We start from the raw sequence: 10,658 nt of genomic DNA, 5'->3' as shown, positions 1-10,658 counted from the left end.
TTTGGTTCGCCGCAGACAGGGGGAGAGGCATCACATTGACTGCATTCGCACAAAGCATACAGCGCCAACTCAAGGCCTTATGGTGTAGTGTGCTAATGGGTACAACCACAAATCACAGTTGGTAGTTGGTGCGTGTCCAGGGCAATATGACAAGTTTGACCTACGTGAATGACATCCTGCGACCCGTAGCCATACCCATGCTTCACGACACCCCAGATGCCATATTTCAGCAGGACAATGCGCGACCACATATTGCTGCACAAACACGTGCCTTTATGTTGTCACAGAATGTCAGACTGTTGCCCTGGCCCACCTGATCACCAGACTTGTCGCCAATCGAAAATGTGTGGGATATGGTGAAACGACGGGTGTGGCGCTCTGACCCAATGCCAACCACCAAAGATGAACTGTGGAACGAGGTGTGCAGCATGGATGTCTCCACCCCAGGACGCCATTCGCACCTTATATGCGGCGATGCCATCATGCATGGAACAAGTTATTAATGCCCGTGGAGTACCCAGTTCCTACTAGGCAACAGGACACATGCAGAACCTAGGTGACTGAACTGCTAATCGTTTCTGCGGAATATACTAATGAATATGTCCTGTGAATATGAACTTCCTATCTCTAGTCTTTCAAGGTGTTCTGTTTTTTGTGAACATGAGTGTATAACTAAATATAAAAGGCATGCATTTAAATGACGAATTTACGTTGGATTGAAAAGGAATACATTTGTATATGCACTACTGGCTAATTGATATTATGCCACAGATAATGCTGGAAAGAATTATACCTCACCACAGAATGCGTTTAAAATATTTAAAAAAAGAAACGTTTCTCTTAAAGTCTTTTGTCTTTGTTTAACACAAAATTATGGAACAACCTCTGATACAGTGTTTTTAATATACCTTATACCTTATCATAAATAAATTTCAGTGCATGCTTTCATTTGTGCGCAAAGTAATAATTGACATAGTATGACAATTAAATTTCGTGCGTGGAAATGCGGTGAAAATCTACATCTTTACATTAAGACAAATACCGAGAGAAACAATCATGGCTGCAACATTGAACTTCAGGAAATAATTGTTCGTTTATTTTAATGAACGTGTCACTTTTCGGATAGTCTCTTTGAAACGTTACATGTCAACCAGAATTAGTTTACTAATCGATAACTATTTATCTCATTTATCGCTCATATACAGTCTATATATATATATATATATATTAAAATATCAATTTGATACTGTATTTACGATAAACCAATAAAAACGTTGATTGTGTTTTTTTTTTGCAATGAGTGAAGATTGTTAATTATTGTATTTTCTTTCGAGACTAGTATTTCTTTGCTCACTGTTTTGTGTAATAGATTGCACACTGCTTCCGGATATTAACGATCATTTCAGTACTTTATTATCCATATTTCAGACGTATATTTTATCTTTCCTTCAGAATACCAACAGTCAGTTTTGTGAACTTATATTTTCCTTCGTACATTTCAAACAAACACATCACATATTTCATTATTATAAGATTTCAGAAATGACTAAGCATGCAATCACATACGGATCAGATCAATGTACACGATTCTGCTGCTCCTTATAGTGAAAGACACAAGTGATGGACACATTGGAACACAAGATATGTTTCAGAAAATAGCATGCACCAATTTACTCGAAGGTTAAAGGAATTTGAATGGAATAAAACCATAATTCATTTCTAAATATAGTCTCCTTGTTCTGAACACTACTAAACTAGCAAGCTAATAGATTTTATCGGCTCGAGACTGATAAATTTGCCGCTGTAACCTCAGATTTCCAGTGGTCTTCAGCAACACTCAAGAAAATATGAATCAAGAATGGACGTGAAAATATTATATCAGCTTGATTTCAAACTTTATGATGATTTGAAGCAAATAGTTTTTCTCGTAATTCATTCAGAAGAAAAACATGTTTTGAAAATATGTTGTTAAGTGTATCCTAAGACTAAACGACACTTAAAATGATTTTGTGTTGGCACAATATATTGTATTTAGATTGTACGATACCATACTATCAAGTTTATATCGATCTACTCTGGAAAATCAATTGACGAAGTTTCTCACATGTTAAAGCCATGATTCTAAAGTTTTAAAACGAAGAAGAGTGCACACAAAAGTTCAAGGAGAGTAAATGCTGTTCTAGTTATTTACATAAAATGAAGATATCGTAATGAATTCTTCGGCAGTAACAATTGCGATTTATCACTAAGTACATCGCCCCAAAATTGCTGTCAATGTTTACCATTCAAATAAAAAAAATGCTTCAGGTACAGTTTTCTCGTTTCATAGTTATGTAAACCTGCATTTAGAGGCACAAAATAACTAAAATACCAGTTCCAGATTGGAAAAACTAATATTTTCATTACTATGTACACTCGACGCCGGCCCCGTGGTGTAGGGGTAGCGTGCCTACCTTTTACCCGGAGGCCCCGGGTTCGATTTCCGGTCATGTCAGGGATTTTTACCTGGACCTGAGGGCTGGTTCGAGCTCTTCTCAGCTTACGTGATTAGAATTGAGGAGCTATCTGACGGTGAGATAGCGGCCCCGGTGAAGAAAGCCAAGAAATACGGCTGAGAGGATTCGTCAAGCTGACCACAGGACACCTCGTAATCTGCAGGCCTTAGGGCTGAGCAGCGGTCGCTTGGTAGGCCAAGGCCCTTTAATGGCTGTAGTGCCTTGGGGTTTGGTTTTGGTTTTTATGTACACTCGACCACATTGTAAATTACTGGACAAGTAAACCTAACAACGCTGCAGTTCATTACTTGCTGGCAAGGTGGGTAACTAGGGCCATTTTTGTGTATTGCATTCCCTTGATAAATCTTGTTCTACGTACGATCTCTTTCTGAATCACTGACATGAGTAAAATTATATATATTTTTAGAATAGTATTCAGTAAGCAATGAGGTGCGTATCAATGAAATAATAGTGCTTATAAAATAAGTAAACGAGAAAAATGTACCTTGGTAAAACTGTAGTAATAAGTATGCATGTATGTATGTATGTATATTCCAGTGCCCACGGAGAGTGAGTAATAACTGGCCATGATTTAAATGAGGAACTTTTTCACATTTATTTACATTATTTCCAATTGTCATTTACCCTGTTTTAGTACATTAGACATACACTATTCTGAACTAATCCTTTCAGATCTGATTTTTCAATTAGAAACATCTATATAATCAAAGAGTTCACTAAAAATATATTTGTCCAGTCCGTCTGTCCGTTCTACTGGACCGACTTGTTTCATTTATGTTTTATTCTCTCTGGAATTATCTCCCAGTGAATCATCAGGCATTGATAGGTCTCTAAGTTCAGTCAAAGTTGAGTAACCTTAAAATCAAGTCATTAACTGATCACTCCGGTAATTCCAGGTGAAGGCTTACCCTAGCCCGCAATACACTCTGTACTTGGCGGGTTGCAGACAGTTAACGAGCAATATATTTAGTATACTTAAATATATGGGCGAAGCTAAACAATTAAAGATGACGGCGACTATAGGCAAACCTACAATTTCAACCAAACTTGTTACACATATGACTTTAATAGGGAGTAAGACACACCAAGCACCCCTAGCAATGGGGTGAGGAGGGAGTGACATGTAAAAATAATCGAAAATCGACCTATATTAGTCTTGAATCTATAGTTTTCGGGGTCTCTATGATGAGTAGTGACACTCCGGATGACAATTAAATCCAAGTTTAGCCACTATCGGCATAGTGGTGAGAAGCGGTGAAAACGAAAATCTCCAAAATTACTGAGATTTTATATATATACGTGTTTATGATCCAGCATAGCTCTCAACCAAACTTGGTACACATATGACTTACTACCTGAAACAAAATACTGTGGGGTAAGACACCTCTAGTATCCCTACGGTTGGGAGGAAGTGACATGCAAAAATGTCCGTCTCCATGGCTAAATGGTTAACGTGCTGGTCTTTGGTCACAGGGGTCCCGGGTTCGATTCCAGACAGGGTCAGGTATTTTAACCATAATTGGTTAATTCCCCTGGCACGGGGACTGGGTGTATGTGCCGTCTTCATGATCATTTCATCCTCATCACGACGCGCAGGTCGCCTACGGTCGTCAAATCAAAAGACCTGCACCTGACGAGCTGAAGTCCTCGGACACATCCCGGCACTAAAAGCCATACGCCATTTCATTTTCACATGTAAAAATCATCTGAAATGACCAGCATTAGTGCCGAATCCATATTCTTCGGGGTCACTGAGATGATTGCGACACTCTGGATGCTGTTTACGTCCAAGTTCAGCTTCCATCGGCATGGGGGTGGGAAGGAATGAGAATGAAAACGAACAAAATGATTGAGATTAGTAGTGAGTTCACAGTTTTCGGGTTGGCTAGGCTGATTAGTGACAGTGCGCATCATATCTATAACGGGACGTGTAAATACGTAACGTTATCACTTATTTGAAACGATCAGCTACTTCCCAGACAATCTGGGCTGCCACAAAAACAAAGTTCCACGCGAAACAAAATAATGTAAAACTAAAAATTTAAATTAAGCACACTTAAACACGCAACAATAACTCTAAAGCTACAAAATAGTTCGTAAAAACCGAGCCAGTTTGAGTCACGTAACTGTCAGCTTGCATTTGGGAGATAGTGGTTTCGAACCACACTGTCGGCAGCTTTGAAGGTGGTTTTCAGTGGATTTCTATGTTCACACCAGGAAAATGTCCGGCTCCATGACTAAATGGTTAGCGTGCTGGCTTGGCCACAGGGATCTTGGGTTCGATTCCCGGCAGGGTCGGGAGTTTTAATCATAATTGGTTAATTCCGCTGGCACGGGGGCTGGGTGTATGTGTCGTCTTCATCATTATTTCATTCTCATCACGACGCGCAGGTCGTCTAAGGGAGTCAAAACGAAAGACCTGCATCTAGCGAGCCAAACTTGTCCTCGGACACTCTCGGCACTAAAAGCCATACGCCATTTCATTTTCCAGGTAAATGCTGACGCTGTACCTTAATCAAGGCCACGGTCGCTTTTTTTCCCACTCCTAGCCCATTCCTATCCCATGGTCGCCATAAGACATATCTGTGTTTCGGTGCGATAAAAAAAATTGTAAAAATAAAGTTCATAAAATATAAATCAATGTCACAATAAAGGAATATACACAAATTCGCTTTAAACATCATTAACAGGTAATACAAATCCTAGACTGTTGATTGTGAGGAAAGGAACGTAGGTCTACACTTCCTCCATTCCAGACCATTTTCCGTGATGTTCAGACAGACAGACAGACAGACAGACAGACAGACAGACAGACAGACAGACAGACAGACAGACAGACAGACAGACAGACAGACAGACAGACAGACAGACAGACAGACAAACAGACAGACAGACAGACAGACAGACACTGAGATGAACATATTTTCTATTTTTGTTTACCTAATCCGAGACAAAATACGAAGTATGAGGCCAAAATATGGAGTGTCATACAAAATAATAATTTTATTTCTATAGAATGATGATCCTTCACTTGAACACAAGTTTTTAGGTATTTCTGATATTTACATTATTAGGCAATCCTTAATTTGAAAATTCCTTTGAAAATTACTCTGTTATTGCCCGTTCTGTTTAAGAAGGAGCTGAATTACACAGAAGATTTTCTTTTCTTCACATTCATTAGTATTCCATTTGGTACTTCAGTTTTTCCATTGAACTTAGTCTCTGAGAACAATTTATTTATCCCTTCATCTGGTAGATAAGTTAACCTCACTAAAAATATTTGTTACTGCCGAAGATTCTACTCGAGGAGCGATGAAAATGAAGAGCCTACGTGATGTTTCTGTTGGTCCCAAAGTACGGAGAAAGATTAGCGATAGTCTATAAGACAGAGAGAAAAATATATAATATGTATGTGATCATTGACTTTTCTGTTAATAGCAGTCAGTGTACAGAAATATTCTATGTACAAGTATTTATGTATTATATAAATAGCTCAGCTAGCAAAAAGCAGTTAAAAGTTCTCAACAGTGCGAGACAGCAGTGGTGCTTTGCCCTTTGTGAAACAATCACATTGTCAGTTAATGTGATGTTTAGTTTGAATATCTCTATGACTAAAATACTAGAGCTAGCGCCACTAGTGGGCACAAATCCTAGTCAGCTAAAGCAGACACTACTTTCTAGAGTTTCATGTACCTTCAGAAGAAGATATGTCGGAACTCCTTCTTGCTTTTCAATTACGTTGAAAGAAAATATGAAATTCAGGTGACGATAATCTATCTTCCTCTGTTCTATTGATGAACTATTCAATCACTAGCATCTCACATACAAGTACGTAAAGTATGTGTTTCACTCAAAACTTGTGATCGCTGTTGTCAAAGATCATATAAACGAGAGGATATAGATTTTTAGAATATAATTATCGTACTTTACAAAGCCAACCTGCTACAACTAATATTTTGTGTTTAGTAGGAAACTGACTGTCGATTTTATATTTAGATTTATCCTCATTTATAACAAAGTAGATCAAAACACTTTGGAACGGTGTATCACCTAACACATAAGCATAAAGACGTCAATGTTATAACGTACAACAAGACTACATCCAATTTTGAAATTAGAATACTCAATTACAAATTACTACAATCGTTGTCCAATTGATCATGAAATGAACGACACAGTGTAAACGAAGAGGTGAGTTATTAAATCACGTTGATTGTTATGGTACAGTAGCTTTGAAAGACACGACCTGAGACTCGATTTTTGATCAGAGTTTTGAAATTGTGACGGACGTGTTCTTAAAGATGTTGCTTACGTCTCTTCCCTTCTCTCTCTCTCTTGCCTTAGACATCTTCACCAACAAATACGGCATCGTACTCCTTTGGTGATTTTAATGGTGCATACAATCGTATAATCGTGTATGTATGTGATGAGTAGAAATTGGCTCCGTATTATCGTATGATTATCGTCAGAGGCAATTACCTATCTATCCAGCAAGTGGCCTTGCGGTTTGAATCACGTAGCTATCAGCTTGCATCCGGGAGGTAGTGGGTTCGAGCACCAGTGTTGGCAGCCGTGAAGAAGGTATTCTTTGGTTTCCCATTCTCACACCAGGTAAATGTTGGGGCTATACCTTAATTAATGCCATGGTCGCTTTCTTCCGACTCCTAGCCCTTTCCTATCAAATAGTGGCCTTGCGACCTATCTGTGTGGGTGCGACATTAAACCAGTTGTAAAAAATAAATGAAATGAAATTCCTAACTGAACTACAAACGAATTGCTCCTCAGCAACTAGTTGAATGCAGCTTTTAACATCTGTTCGGATATTTCCAATAGGTAATCCGGCTCTTTGGCTGGATGAACGGCCTTGTAACATTCGATTCAGAGAGCCTTAGGTTCGATTCCTGGCCGGGTGGAGATTAATTCATCTTACTCAGGAACTGGGTGCTCGTGTTTATCTCAATAATACACACAACTCAATGCAAGAGAATATCAATCACCACGGAAAGATCGAACGCGGCTGTTTCGGATGACGGCAACAAGTTTTCACGTAGAATACGTGCCGCGTGACAGATATTACCGCAATAATATATCTAGTAAGTATGGGTTTGAAATGTTTTTGTTGAAGTTTTATTACTTAATTCTAAAAAGAAATATTCACACCTTCAGGACAAAGTCCATCAGACCAGGGTGATCCATACGTTACAAATCATTTTCCACCGCTGGAGCAGTGGATGTGCACGGCAGGGTCTCTAGCAGCACGATGCTCGGGCGTTCTCTCCCCATAAGACTGCTGACGCTCGGTATTGGTGATTATTCGACTATTTGGAATTCTTTTATGCCCCTCTATTCTTTCGAATGAATTTTCATGGAGCGAGTGGCTGAGCGCTTTGAGGCACGTAGCTGTCAGCTTGCATTCGGGAGATAGTGGATTCGAACTCTATTGTTGATAGCCCTGAAGATGGCTTTCAGTGGTTTCCTATTTTCACACCAGACAAATGCAGCAGCTGTACCTTAAAGAAGCCCACGGTCGCTTCCTTCCTACACCTAGTCCTTTCCCATACCATCGTCGCCATAAGACCTATCAGTGTCTGTGCGACGTAAAGCAAATTGTAAAAAAAATTATATATATATATGTGTATTTTTTCGATAATTTTCAAGGCACATATTGTCCATATGTCGTGGCATTTTTCGAAAGAAAGACATTTTGTGCAATTCTTTTTTTTTTTTGCTAGTTGTTTTACGTCGCACCGACACAGATAGGTCTTATGGCGACGATGGGACAGGAAAGGGCTAGGAGTGGGAAGGAAGCGGCCGTGGCCTTAATTAAGGTACAGCCCCAGCATTTGCCTGGTGTGAAAATGGGAAACCACGGAAAACCATTTTCAGGGCTGCCGACAGTGGGATTCGAACCTACTATCTCCCGAATACTGGATACTGGCCGCACTTAAGCGACTGTAGCTATCGAGCTCGGTGCAATTCTTCTCACCACATTATTTTGAAATCTCCACTATTTATACTATTAGCAGTGCGGCGCGGCAATTTTAGTATCTCAGTATCGCTAGAACGAATTTGTTACTTTCATTCACTTGCCTCAATCTCATTCGTGGCTTTGACAACATGAAAGTGACCGAGGTATGAGCGATGCTAGTGATGCCATTCCTGATGCAGCCAGTCCCTGTTATGAATGGCGTGTAGATATTGCTCATAGGGTCGGTTGGTGTGGGCATTTCAGTGGGCTTGGCAGATTGATATGCAATAGCAACTTCTGGCCCAGCGAGGAAAGCAACGGGAAACTAGCTCCCTCCTCATTTCTCCAGTACGCCTCTTTAGATGGGCCAACTATGACGGGTTATGGCGGAGCTGTTGAGGTCCAAACCACCCTCCGGGCTGAGCACTCAACATACATACACCGCATCAGCTGATGACATTCTACAGAGGTCACTTTCTTGTTGCTATATCCAATGATCCTTCCAGTGAGGTACTGAACAATGTTCTCGTACGTGTTGTCGAGAAATTATTTCAACTTAATGTTTTCATGTCTTTGTAACTCTCACGGGCCCAAGTACAGTTCGAAACTCAGAAAGGCAATAGTATGTACACACTTCCACACAAGATTGGCATCAGGAAGGGCAACCGACCCTAAAATTATGCCATATCCACATGGGTGAGAGCGTTCGAGACCCCAACAGTGTGTGAGAAAAGGAGAATATATTATAAAATCCTTTATTTAGGAGTCAACGGCCGTAGCCGTGTTGAAACACCGGATCCCGTGAGATCTCCGAAGTTAAGCAACATTGGGCGTGGTCAGGAGTTGGATGGGTTGCCACGCGCTGTTGGTGGGGGGTAAGGACATGGAGGAGCGGAAAGGAACTGGCCACCCTACCGCACGTAAACTCCGGCTCAGGGACACCTCTGCTGAGGTTCGGACCTGCCTTCGGGCAGAATAACCCTTACCTTACCTTACCCTTTATTTAGGAAACTGATCCTCAACGGGTTTACCATAAAACATTGTACGATTTTTATGTTTTATAATATAAATGGTTCCTTAAAAGAAGTACGGACCCACGCGAGCCTCTGTAATCGTGGCTCGGTAGCTTTCCTTGAGGGCAAACCTCTTCCACAACTCGGACATCATCTACCTCTTGCACCCACTAACAATCCGTAAAGGGTGACGGAGATTACATGATATTTCTCCATGACGTAATTGTTGAGGCTTTTTTTGTTAGTACTCGCCTGCCGCATTTTCATTTTTTACAGTTGGCACCGTGCTGTTGCGCTTTGTTTTATACAGACACTGAACATGGCGAACGGCAGCAGTACACGGATTTTGGTGTGCCTCTTAATCTTGGTGTACATAATGTGTAAATATGCAGTGTTTATTCATGTGTAATAAATATTTAAATCACCTTCTGAATGATGTGTTTGTGTCTGCTCGTCTGGGGCAGTCTGGTCCTCCATCTGACTTGTTTTAAAATTGTATTTGTGCGCCTATGGAACTGAACTTTGTTATGTGCGGCCGATATGTTGTTTCGTCGTTCGCAACAGTAATTGTATGTATGTATGTATGTATGTATGTATGTATGTATGTATGTATGTATGTATGTATGTATGTATGTATGTATGTATATGTTGGGTATTCAGCCCGCAGGCTGGTTTGATCCTCTACAGCTCCACCAACATCTGTCATAGATAGACTAGGTGTCACTGAAGAGGCATACTGGGGAAGTGAGGAGTGAGGTAGTTTCCCGTTGCTTTCCTCACTGAGCCAGAAGTTGCTATTGCATATCAGTCTGCCAAGCCCACTGAAATGCATGCACCAACCGACCCTATGAGCGATATTTACACACCATTCATAACAGGGACTGGCTGCATAAGGAATGGCATTACTGGCTTCGCTCATACCTCGGTCACTTTCATATTGTCAAAGCCAAGGATGAGACTGAGACAGATCAATGAAAGTAACAAATTTGTTCTAGCCAATACCAGAAGACAGAGTGCACTGTAAACACTACATCCTGCCAGCAAAGGCAGGAACGTAAATTTCGTCCTTCTCAGAGTGTACATCGTGCGGCTGTTGTTCGCCTGATTCTATGCGCACTAAGCAGAATAATAATAAGAAGAGATAGTTCCAATGTAAATATG

This window comes from Anabrus simplex, chromosome 4 (assembly GCF_040414725.1).
Source record: "Anabrus simplex isolate iqAnaSimp1 chromosome 4, ASM4041472v1, whole genome shotgun sequence".
In the NCBI taxonomy this organism is placed as follows: domain Eukaryota; kingdom Metazoa; phylum Arthropoda; class Insecta; order Orthoptera; family Tettigoniidae; genus Anabrus; species Anabrus simplex.
Note: the sequence above shows the minus strand (reverse complement) of the source record.